The sequence below is a fragment of the Periplaneta americana genome, chromosome 6 (assembly GCF_040183065.1).
Source record: "Periplaneta americana isolate PAMFEO1 chromosome 6, P.americana_PAMFEO1_priV1, whole genome shotgun sequence".
In the NCBI taxonomy this organism is placed as follows: domain Eukaryota; kingdom Metazoa; phylum Arthropoda; class Insecta; order Blattodea; family Blattidae; genus Periplaneta; species Periplaneta americana.
Window position 1 is genome coordinate 172,906,247 of NC_091122.1, and position 12,670 is coordinate 172,918,916.

The 12,670-nt window shown below is 37.0% G+C and overlaps 1 protein-coding gene and 1 non-coding gene across 2 annotated transcripts in view; one reads left to right on the plus strand and one right to left on the minus strand.

Annotated features, from left to right (window-relative positions):
- Window positions 1–12,670, plus strand: part of LOC138702051 (osteocalcin 2-like) — a 497,730-nt gene that overhangs the window by 159,115 nt on the left and 325,945 nt on the right. The window lies entirely within an intron of this gene.
- Window positions 8,099–8,171, minus strand: TRNAT-CGU (transfer RNA threonine (anticodon CGU)). Its single transcript has one exon. It is a non-coding gene; the product is annotated as a tRNA-Thr (tRNA).

Below are 12,670 nucleotides of genomic sequence, written 5' to 3' on the forward strand. Positions count from 1 at the left end.
GTGGTAGTTTTAGAAATATTAACGGATGGAGGAAAATCGTGCAGAAAAAGAAAGCTATGAAGATTTAAAAAAAAATATGAACATTTTACTGAAATATTATGAACTATGAAAAACTTTGTTGGTTTTAATTGCATTCTACGCTTCACGAACCGTAAAAATCCTTGTTCTCATACCGCTAGTAAGCATCCTTTAGAATATTAAATTCCGTATTTTGCCTGCTTTTACTTACTACATTTACACATTTGTATATTTCGCCGTCACACAAGTTTTTTCTATTGCTCATTCTTTATCCTCTTTGTCCTTCAGACACTTTTGCGGGCTGGAGACACGTTCTGCAGACTCAGTAATCTCAGTCGATATGTTGGACCGCAGACAACATCCATCTGCAAATTAATTGAGACTTCAGTGCGGCGAGGAATAGATCGTCTGAAATTTCGTCTTGTGGCTTCTTAATTAAGGCCATGTTGTTTTACATGCTGTAATTTTCACATACAAGCTAGGCTATACTAGGTGTTCATTTCAAAGTGTGCCATGACGCCACTGTTGTGAGTCAGCGATTTGAAGCAAGTTTCAGCTTTTCTGTCAGTGAAGTTGCCTATTATTTAAGGCGTTCAATCTGAACTTGAGAACTTGTACGGTATAACTTGAACGTCGTAGCAAATAGGTGGTGGTCTGTACAGTGTGTGTGTGCTACCATAACCTCTTTCGAACTGTATTTTGCGCGGGCAAATCGTACGCAGGGTATTTGTTATCATCGGTTGCGTACGGCAACATTCCACAACACAAATCAAATGCTCCGTGTCCATGTTGACCGTCGAAGTTAATGTCAACAAATACGTAAGTAATCGTCTTAACCCTCTCCCCATAAAGAAAAAACTCACCTCAGTACGTGTTTCCAAACAGTTCACATTCCTGCCACTACCGGCCTTACCGTAACTATCGGTAAGTACTCTTCAGAATGTACGCCGTACTTGCCAGGCAACTTCTCTGCCACATAGGTAATGTTATGCCCCAGGGCTAAAGAACGCCCTGTAGCATGATTTCCTGTGGAGTATTAAATTGGAAACAGGAACAGAATCAGTGGAATACACGGTCTTGAGATGCTTAGCCAGCGGTATAGAGTCTTGTCGGGCGTGTGGTAAAGTCACTGCCTACAACGAAAGTATTCTTACGCATCAGTTCGTTTCCTGGCCCAATCTCATTGGTCCAGTAGGACAAAGCATGCATTTTAATTGGCTAAATTATATCACTCATTGTTCGGACTCATTTCTTGCGCGTAATCTCATTATAGTGACTTGTCACTATAATGCACTAAATTAAAATTAAGTATAAGAAATGATTGATTAAGACGATATTTGTAAGTACGTGAAGTCAAAAGTGTTTTAAAACCATCTCACTTCGTGGATGGCGTGGTCGGTACCCCGGGCGAGAAACGGTACCGAAACATAAAAAGTGTTGGAAAGGAGACGCGGCAGTTAGTTAGTTGGTGAAGACTGGCAGAGAGCGTGAATCTGAGCGGCATGGCGTCATCTGATGAATTACCTTGTAAGTAACTTTGTATATTTTTGTAAATATAGAATAAATCAAGTAGTGTACAATAACGCAATCATTTTCAGACTTAGTTTAGTAGCCATGTAGTTTCCTATAGTATCCTGAGAGCTCCAGTTATTACCATTGTGTACAATGGTGGTGTCAGAAATCCTGACGAGAATGAGCAGAAGACGAACGCAGTAGCCATCCTGCTAGCAACCAGTGCGACCTAAGTGACGGTCGCACAACAGTAATACGCCTTTGCGGAAGTGTAGGAAGATTGAATTCCTCTAGGCTCATCGGCTAGCCACATGATGGCATACAGCGAGCCATGACACACTTTGAACTGGACACGCAGTATTATCTCTAGCTTACATGTGACGGGGTCTTTCGCAAGAACAAGTGTTTTGGTTTTGTCGTACTGCGACGCCGGTGGAGTACATCAAATATAAATGCCTGTTCATCATTCACCCATATGAAGCCAGTTGTATAGACCAATTTACCGACAGAGTTATTGCCCAGGGTGCGCCACAAGAGGCTGGTCTACGCTACATCCGCGATGAGATGAGATGATTCGGTGAAATGCCACAGGAGATCCGGAGCTTCCGGAGAAAATTCCTGTGCTACCTGAATAACGGGTTTGCCCAACACAAGTTATAAATCGGGGGTTCCACAGGATTATAACTTCAGCGCTCTAGCGACTAGACCACCGTGGCCGCTAGATGTTATGTTTTTTATTTAACGACGCTCGCAACTGCCGAGGTTATATCATCGTCGCCGGTATGCCGGAAATTTTGTCCCGCAGGAGTTCTTTTACATGCCAGTAAATCTACAGACATGAGCCTGTCGTATTTAAGCATACTTAAGGTATGTATTAACGTTTTGGAGGAAAATCTACATTTTTTAACCAACCTTTTTAAGATATTTATCAGACAACATATGAAAGTAGACTAACATAACCATATATCAGAAACTTCAATTTCACTTTTTGATTCCTTAAAAAAAAATCATTAATTAAAAATTATTCTATTTCTTCAAAATGCCATATATTTTCTAAAAATTACTCAATTTTGAAATTTCTTTCACTGAGTTATTGCTGTTTATGCGTACAATGCTCTGTACTAGGATTTTGCAGCTAACATTATTACAAAGAAAATTTTAGTCAAAAAAACGCCATTTCAAACCTTAATACATACCTTAAATACCATCGACCTGCTCCGGGATCGAACCCGCAATCTCGGGCATAGACGGCCAGCGCTATACCAACTAAGCCAACCGGGGCGACTGGCCGCTAGATGAAATAATTAATTAATAATATGAACAAAGCCTTGCTTGTTCGTATTTGTATTTCGTCTGCTTCGTGGCTTGTGGGTACCAGTTCCCAGCTAACATAAATGAGTTCTGTTTTGTTATTGAGTTATTATTAGTGCTGTTGTAGTTTAATTCATTGTTAAATCTGTGTTTCGTTGTTATTTTTTTATTATTTTATTACCTGTATTTATTTATTTATTTTGTAATTTTGCCCACGCGGCATGACGTTTGTTTAGTTTCGAAATCTACCGACAGATCGCGCGCGCATCAAGTACCAGAAAAATGAAATGTACGGCAACATTTCTCTCAGGATGCATTAGCTGGCCATCAAAAAATAATTTTATCCTCGACCATGCCGAAATGTAGTAATATACACCTGGTAGCAGCCCTTTAATGGACCTCATTAAAGTATACCTAGTCATTAAAGTTCAGGTGTTCCACCAATCAGAAAACACCATTGTAACAATATGAAAGCGCAAGTATCGATTATTCTCGGATATGTAATCGAAGGACAACTAGCGAGACGTCACGGAGGCTGGAAATCCAATACTGTCGCAGAAGGTTATGTTCTGTTACTATAATAATTAGCGTTAATTTAAATAATATTCAAATAAATTAAATTTGTCATCTCGTTTTTCAATGTCTAAATTAATTTCAAGGTTATATCAAGATTAGTCTTTATTTTACTTTCTAGATTATATCAAGGTCAATGACATTTGTGTCTCGGAAGAAATCAATACTTTCGCGTCTGCGCACATCTCACAATTTACGATATATTGCACAAGGTCAGTTCCGCTCCCCAGTCAGATAAGAATAACATGAATACTTATGAATAATTTCAAGTTAGAAATATGGTCGAGCATAAAAAGTCGTATGAAACTTGCCTATAATGGTAATTAAGACGCTCGTATGAAAATTATGAAACTCGCTTGCGCTCGTTTCATAAACATACTCGCGTCTTAATTACTACCATTGTAGGCTCGTTGCATAATGTACTGTTAATCCATTTATAGTCGACAGCGAAGACGGAAATGATTCCATAAATTAATGTGGCAGTATTGTAGGATGCTAGAGATGGCCGATATTTCACAAACTGATATTTTGTCACAGGTATTTTTTTGTCACAGATAAACCTGTGACTGATGACGCGAAATAACTGTGACAAAATATCGCTATGGAAATCTTCTCCGTATTCAGTACCGGTACTCTTTGACTGATATTTTCTCCTCTACGTTGTAGGTTTGCGCGTGCGCATGATACAATAACAGCAGTTTCTCCATCTTATTATAAATGATGTAGTTATTACACGATTTAAATAATAACACCATTGGTTACCAGTATGTAATCTTGTGTAAAATCCTGTCTGAACAAGTGTTTTGTTTTGTAATTATTTTCCAATGTTTTTCCGAATACTTATGTTTCATTAATTTTTATTCTTTGACTCAATATTATAATGTTAATGCACGACTTAAAAAAATGTATCCATTATATTATATACAATAAAAAAGATCAATTTTTAAAACGATTAGGATAATCGTATAACCTCAATTTCTCCATACCCAACTACATTTAAAAATGATAAACTGGTTCAATATCTTTAATATAACCTCTTGGTACATGAGGTTAACTTTTGACATGTTACTGTTCAGTTAGGTAAGTATTTAGTTGTTAATGGTACATGTATATAATTTCTTTGTTGGATTTTCCCATATAAATCACTGATGAGTGGTGTGTATAGAGAAATCGTATTCATATTTCACTGCTGTTCAATATTTCCTGCTAATTTTTATCGGTGTGACAGAATATCGGTGTAATTCATGCTACGTATCGATATAGAATATCGGTGTTACAAAATCACCGATAAAAGTCACAGATATTTAATTGTCACAGTCACAGTTGTCACAGATACTTGAAAATATCGTTTAAGCTCATCTCTATAGGATGCTGCTTTCTATAGGAGGGACTCGCGACAGGAAGAGTTTGGCTGCGGCGCATGCGCGGACTTCTCATGCAGTGTCTGCTGGTCTGAATTTCAAGGGAGCGTCCGAGGAATTCAATGCAAAATGTAGTCTATTTCTCTGAGCTTTGAAACTGTCGCTTGGAGCTACAACCACGTCGCTTGGAAAGTCTGTGTTTGTATTCTGAAGCCGACAGCCTGTCATTTGTTACTTTGCTTCGTATTTTCTTATATTTCAAACAAATGTTTGAAAGTATTTCAAAGTATAAGTAATACGAGATTCTTGTTGAAAGAAACACAAGCATGCGGGAGTAAGTGAATGGCTTTGGGATGGAATGTTGCCCGTCTTAGTGTATAAGGCAGCTTGGCAGCCGATCCACGCCGCTGTAGCTGAATGGACTTATGCTTTGTGACTATGCCACGAAAGCGTCGGTATGCACTAGAAAAGAGCAGCAATGGATTTCTAATTACCTAGGTCGCGCCAATTAGTTATGTACACGGCCATGAAAGCTTCAAGCCGCTATAGAGAAATAGCAGCGTGCGGTACTTTGGTAACCAGTCCCAGTTTCGACTTACGATTTATACACCACCACCACCACCACCACCACCACCACCACCACCACCATCATCACTCACTCACTAGTTGGGTTTAAAAGTTTATTTGGATCTTAAATTTTATTTTTAATTTGTGGTCGACATTAACTTATTATTTGCACATACTACCGCTAAATAGGTAATTCTTTGCCTTCATTCTTGTAGGTTAAAAAACAATGACATAAGAATTAGAGGTCCACACCTGTGGAGTAACGGTCAGCACGTCTGGCTGCGAAACCAGGTGGCCCGGGTTCGAATCCCGGTCGGGGCAAGTTGCCTGGTTGAGGTTTTTTCCGGGGTTTTCCCTCAACCCAATACGAGCAAATGCTGGGTAACTTTCGGTGCTGGACCCCGGACTCATTTCACCGGCATTATCACCTTCATATCATTCAGACGCTAAATAACCTAGATGTTGATACAGCGTCGTAAAATAACCCAATAAAAAAAAAAGAATTAGAGACAAACTTCTCGAAGCAATAGGTCTATAGAAAGATCAAATAGTCATGCTACAGTAGCAATTAATATTAGAGGAGAAAAATTCGCTCCGGTGCCGGGTTCTACGTATCAAGCGCTCTTACCATTGAGCTACGCCGAAGTCCAATCCACGTCTACTCCCCTCCTCCAGTGTTTTTCCCTTTGTACCTGACTCCAAGTTGGACATGTATGTTGACATTTTATTAAGTCAACTGCCATTATACAAGCAGCGCACTTAGTTGAGTGATTTGGTGGCCGGGATTCCACGGTAATGTGCACAGTAATTTGTACAGAAATATGCACTGTTGCTAGAAGAATTTACTAAAGATTATCACTCAACTGTAGGGATAAAGTAAGTAGATATGTCCAAATAGCAAACGGTTCTGTGTGTTAATACAAGCAAAGAAAAAATACGTACAGAAAACGAAACCAACGACGCATTAAACTGTACTGAACATTACACCAGAATGAATGCAGTACAAGTACTAAACTACGCAGACGAATATCACGGATAGCAAGAGATCGTACCAATGGAAGTAAACAAACGTGCTGTAATCGATACCAAATGACGTAAACAAACCGAGCGATAGTAGTAATGACACACCCCTCTTGGACTGAAAAGAGTGATTATCCGTTGCCGCCTTCTTGCACTGAAACGAAGCGTCGCAGCCCATGGGCTCCTTAACAAAATATGCTTCCTCGAAGGTTATCTATCTGTCGGTCTCATTTAGAGACACCCTGTAGAGACAGAGGCCGTGTAATGGAATAGAATACGGTACCTCGTGCACACGCCTTACCTTGATTAATTCTGTGATTTTCTTCTAACATAATTTTCCAAGTATTCATCCTCTTACCCCAGAGTAATAACATCTTGGATCCTACTCTTAAGTTGTCCTTTGTGTTGTTTTCATTGGATACGAATATATCATGTACTCGACTTAAGAAGAAGTTAATTATGCGCATATTAAACATGCAATTTGGTTAAACTGAGAAACTTTCCTCCGAATCATACCGAGTCGTTGGTCTAAGATCTTGGAGGTTACTTGCTACAGACATGAAGAAATTTCTGCTGGCAACGCATCGGTAAACAAATTACGTCGTGCTCCAGTCTATTTCACCCAGCAAAACTGTGAGTGTTTACTTTATGGAACTGGAATTACAAATAGCCTTCACATTTTTGTCAACAAATGTATTGAAAAAGTTGTCGTATTTTAGCGAAATGTTACGTGAAATGTAGAGCTGTAGAGGAATGCGTAAGATCTGATTGGCACTCAGATAAAGAGGAGGGAGTGGAGAAAATCGGACATACTCTGGGTAAAGATCTAGATGTAGTTGAAAGTCAAGCATAGCTTTCGCGCCCTCAACGTCAAAAGAAATAAGAAAGTCTAAAAAAAAGTTGTGGAAAAGGAGCTACGAAGAGGCCGGGGATATTTGAAGTGAACTGAAGGTCCTCCTCCGAAAGAAGGTTTGCTGATGTTGCTTTATCGAAGGCCTAGGGTCTGCCAAGACAACATACAGAAGAAATGGAGCCACGGACATAGCTGAGGCAATAGTCGCGTTTGTTCATGATTCTGAGTTGCACTCGAGCGAGCATTTGATTCCCATTTGCGCTGACTATTTAGCTGGGTGTTAGCTGAAATTTTTCTCTATTGTAAGGCGAATGTCAGGTATTTCCTTGGCGAATGCTCAGTCCCATCTCGCCATCGACGTTGAATAACCTAGTAGTTGATACAGCGTCATCAAATAACCGATTTCAAACATATGGAGATAATAAAAAACTTTACACGATATTTATTTTCGTTGTATACGTCATATTATCGGTCTGTCATTAGGAGACTGCAACTTACAAATGGTTAAGGATTCGATATCAACGGATTTTTTTATCAGATTTATGATATCCAAAGCGATATACACAGAATTTCTTTAATTCCATATGCTTCCTTTATCTTTCTCATTTCATGATTCTAGTATTTTGCAGTACTACTTCCTCTCAGAATAAAGTTTGTAGTTTGAGAGATGATGATGATCATCATCATCGTCATCATTCTTCATGCATTTATTTGACATTACTCTGTGTAGTAATCGACATATATTTTTTATGCTAGCATATTCTGGGTTGGCCAATATCTCTTCTGTTTCATGCATTATACACAAAAGACATTCTTCATATTCCTTAAAAATTAAGATATTTGACTTTATATACTACAATTAATATTTGAGGAATAAAATTCGCTCCGGCGCCAGGGATCGAACCCGGGTTCTTGGTTCTACGTACCAAGCGCTCTGACCACTGAGCTACGCCGAATTCAATCCACAGCACCGGACCGAACCCTCCTCCTTCAATGTTTCCCTTTGTGGCCTGACTCCAAGTTAGGCATATATGTTGACGTATATGTCCAATGTCAACTGCCATTATATTAGGAGCGCACTCAGTTCAGTGACTTGTGTGGCCGGATTCCGCAGTTAAGTGCACAGTAATCTGTACAGACATATGCACTGCAGCTATGAGAATATTATAGATTTATTAATTTGTCCTACAGAATAATATCTGTAATATTGACAATTAATATTTGAGGAGAAACATTGGCTCCGGCGCCGGTGATCGAACCCTCCTCAAATATTAATTGTCAATATTACAGATATCATTCTGTGGGACAAATTAATAAATCTATAATATTTATATACTACGATATAAATTGTATGGTTTAGATATATACAATTTTTTTCACAAATTTGCGTCTGGTATATATATATATATATATATATATATATATATATATATATATATATATATATATATGTAGAAATTATTTGCAGTTTTTGGTTACAAAATTCGGCATTTAAAAAGTTATATAACTGTCAAAATATGTTCGTAGTATATTGAAATTTCGTCCTTTTAATTCTAAATCTTTAAGACTTCGCTTCAGTAGTTAACCCAACTCCACCAAAATGCATTTATAAAGGGTGATAACCCTAGACAATAAGCCCATTTTGCTTTATTCTCACCTACACCTACTCTGTTGTTTTACAGTCTCAGTTTTGAGAACTAAACTGGTCTTATAAGATTTAGGGTAAACTAGGGTCTGTTGGACAGTCGGGCATGTTGGACACTTTGTACTTTAACGTGTTACCTCGCCACTTGAGGGCACCAGATTCTGCTAGAAGTCAATGACGGAAGTAGCCCCACTCGTGGCTACTTCCGTCATTGACTTTTAGCAGAATGTGGTGCCCATAAGTGGCGAGGTAACACGTTAAAGTACAAAGTGTCCAACATGCCCGACTGTCTAACAGACCCTAGTTTACCCTAATACTTGTAAATCTATATGGTGAAAAATAGTGTATGAATATTAAGAGAGAGAGAGAGGGGGGGTGATGAAGGGAAAGATCACCTTTAACTTATGAATAAGGGGCGGATGTTGATGAAAAGTCATCTTATTTTTCACATTAGGACGGTGCCTATTAATATAGAAATCCTTTCTGTGGTAGTATTAACGAAAAAAATTATTCTTACATTGCATTTTTTACGTTTTTGAACTAACGAGTCATCTTTATATTTTTAGGCATTTTTTTTGTCATTTTTAATACTTTTTATAACTTTTAGATCATTTGGAATGCGTTTTACTTTCTTCTTTACCGATAGGTCTGTTAAATCATTTTCTAACCAAATAGATTAGTAGTAATTACCTACTGAATAAGTGAATAACAGTGAAGTTTGAGTTTTATAGTTTGGAACAGACTCTAAAGTCCATCCCTTATTCCTCTGAAGGCTTCACTTCACACAATGGAAGTAATATAAAATGCTTGTCAGCAGCTTAGTTTAAGTGAGGACTTTGACCGCCACTGTTCTTTTGTCACTACAAGGTTGTCTTTAGAATTTATGTTTGAAGGGGGGGAAACTTTCACCAAGTCCTGGACAGGACGTTGTGTCCTCAACATGGTTCGGAAGGGATGTCTACTGTAGTAGACAGTATTTTTGACACAAAGATTGCAACAATGCACGCTGCGCCCATAGTTTGTTTTGTCATTCACACTCCCTCATCTGGAAGAGCTAGTAACAAAAGTGAAGCGCGGAAGGAGGAGGCGACGGAGAATGAAGGCACTGACATGGACCACCCTTCATTGAAACACATTTTAAACCCTCATTAAAATCTATAGTTTTTCCTTAAAATCTCCATTTTTTTTCATGTTCTTTTCCTTTATCAGCCAAATTCCAGGAAGTTTCCTCCTCTATCCGAGATTTACAGGGCAGTCATTGAAACAAGGTGAATAATTTTTAAGAAGTTATGGTGCGAGTACGGTGAATAATATTTAAATGCCATTTTTTTTTAATTTTATGTCATTTTTCCATTAGTTTAAGGGCATTTTAATTATCATTTTAAGTAGATTTTTAGGTGATCAAAATCCGCCCCCTACTTACGAGCTTCTTCCTCAAGAAGTACAGAAGCAATGGCCTATTGGTGGGCAAAAATCCAGCAGCGCGATATCCCCATTGCTATTATTTGACACATAAAAACACAACCATTAATATTATCTGAATTCACATAGGTACCGAATTTGTCATCTCTTCTAATTTGTTGCTAGGAAGGAAGGGATATGGATAGAGAAGTTGGCAACGTGTTCGTTAAAAAAATGTGATTTACGATTAGTTCTTAGTCATTACATTTAGATCTGTTAGTGATTATGAACATTTCATAAGATAACGACTTGATCCCTCATCAAATAAATCTCCGTGCAGAGATCAAATACACTTTTCTTCAGTGATGTATCGACTTAATTTCTAGCCAGTCGTCTGTAGTAATCTACAGTGATTACAGCGGCTGCTTATCCTGAGGAAAGTTCGTAAAGTTGTCGCTATCACACAATTTCCGTTTCATGTAAACAAGGAAAACTATTTCTCACATGGAATTTCTAGCGCCTGTTAGGACGGAAGTTGCCATCAGTAAACATGTTTACTGAAGATAAATATAGAACTTCCGAGATTTTTAAAATACTATTTGGCAAGCTGGATTTTTTCTGGTATTGTAAGCTACCATGCTGCATTTGTGGATCAAAGATAGCGCTCTGGTCCTCCATTCAGACGGGCCGTGTTTGATCCCGGGCCTGTGATGATGAAATTATGGTGGACAAAGCAGATGTTGCAGTGCGTTACTCTCGGGATACTCTTGTTTACCTTTATCATTCTACGAGCATTCTCCACCTGTCCCACATTTCATCTTACTTACTTACAAATGGCTTTTAAGGAACCCGCAGGTTCATTGCCGCCCTCAGTCATCTGAAATAGTAAAAATAGGCTTGGGTGAAGTCTAGAGCAGTAATTCTCTAGCAGGGGGCCGTGATCAAAATAATAATAATAATAATAATAATAATAATAATAATAATAATAGTAATAGTAGTAATAATAATAACAATAATAATAATAATAATAATAATAGTACTAGTAGTAGTAGTAGTAGTAATAGTATAATAATAGTAATAATAATACTAATAGTAATAATAATAGTAATAGTAATAATAGTAGTAATTATTTATTTATTTATTAAAATTATTAACGTGCAAAACAACAGCGCAAGGCCAATTACAGTTTAGCACAAGATACAAAACAAAACAAAACAGAAGAAATGATGATGAGAATGATGGATAGAAATGGCAGTGAATAGTAATAATAATAATAATAATAATAATAATAATAATAATAATAATAATAGTAATAATCATAATAATAGTAATAATATATAGAGTGTCAGTTGGGAGGCCAGAGGGGAAAAGACCTTTGGGGAGGCCGAGACGTAGATGGGAAGATAATATTAGAATGGATTTGAGGGAGGTGGGATATGATGATAGAGAATGGATTAATCTTGCTCAGGATAGGTAACCAATGGCGGGCTTATGTGAGGGCGGCAATGAACCTCCGGGTTCCTTAAAAGCCAGTAAGTAAGTAAGTAATAATAGTAATAATTATAATAATAATAGTAATAATAATAATATAGGGTTCAATGGTTGAGCTGTTTGGACTTTTTCCATTGCTAATTTTCAACATTGTAGCACAACGTTTCGAAAAGTGGATCTCTCTTCGTCGTCAGATGAAAACCTACTATGGGGATCGTTACAAGCAGCTAGCCTGTCTGACTGATAGGCTCATAGCAAGTCAAGATTAACTGTTTAAACAAGTGTCTAAGTAAGTAAATAGTTACTAAACGTCTAAAAGTTATAGTAGCAAGTACTCTGAATTGAAATTACATTGCAATTATTTTCTTACTTTTTTATTTTAGGTCAGATTTTATTCGCTATAAATTCAAAATCAAAACCTCTTGCATCACCAAGTAATAGCTCAGCCTTCAAAAACTCTTCCTAGCTTAATTCTACGCTTTATATCTAATGACATTGTAGAGTATAATTGTCGTATTTTGTACTAGGACTACTGTATTTTCTTATTATTAAATTACTGTTATGAATTTAATTTAATCATTTAAAATAGAATAATCATATCCATTATATTTGTAATAAATTACGTAAAACATTATATTACTTTGTTGTTCTAAGAAATATTTTGTCAATTAACTGTTTACGTATAATTTATTTAGGATTATTTCAATCTATATTTATGTATGGGGTGGAACTTACAAATCCAACCTATATCCGTTAATTTTACTACAGAAAAAATTATTAAACATTTGTTTAAAAAAGCAGAAAGATTACTCAACTGAATTGTTGTTTAAACATTTCAAAGTTTCCAACATTAAACACATCTATTATTTTATTTTATTAAAATATTTTCATAGAAATTTTAATAACTTTGAAAGGTAT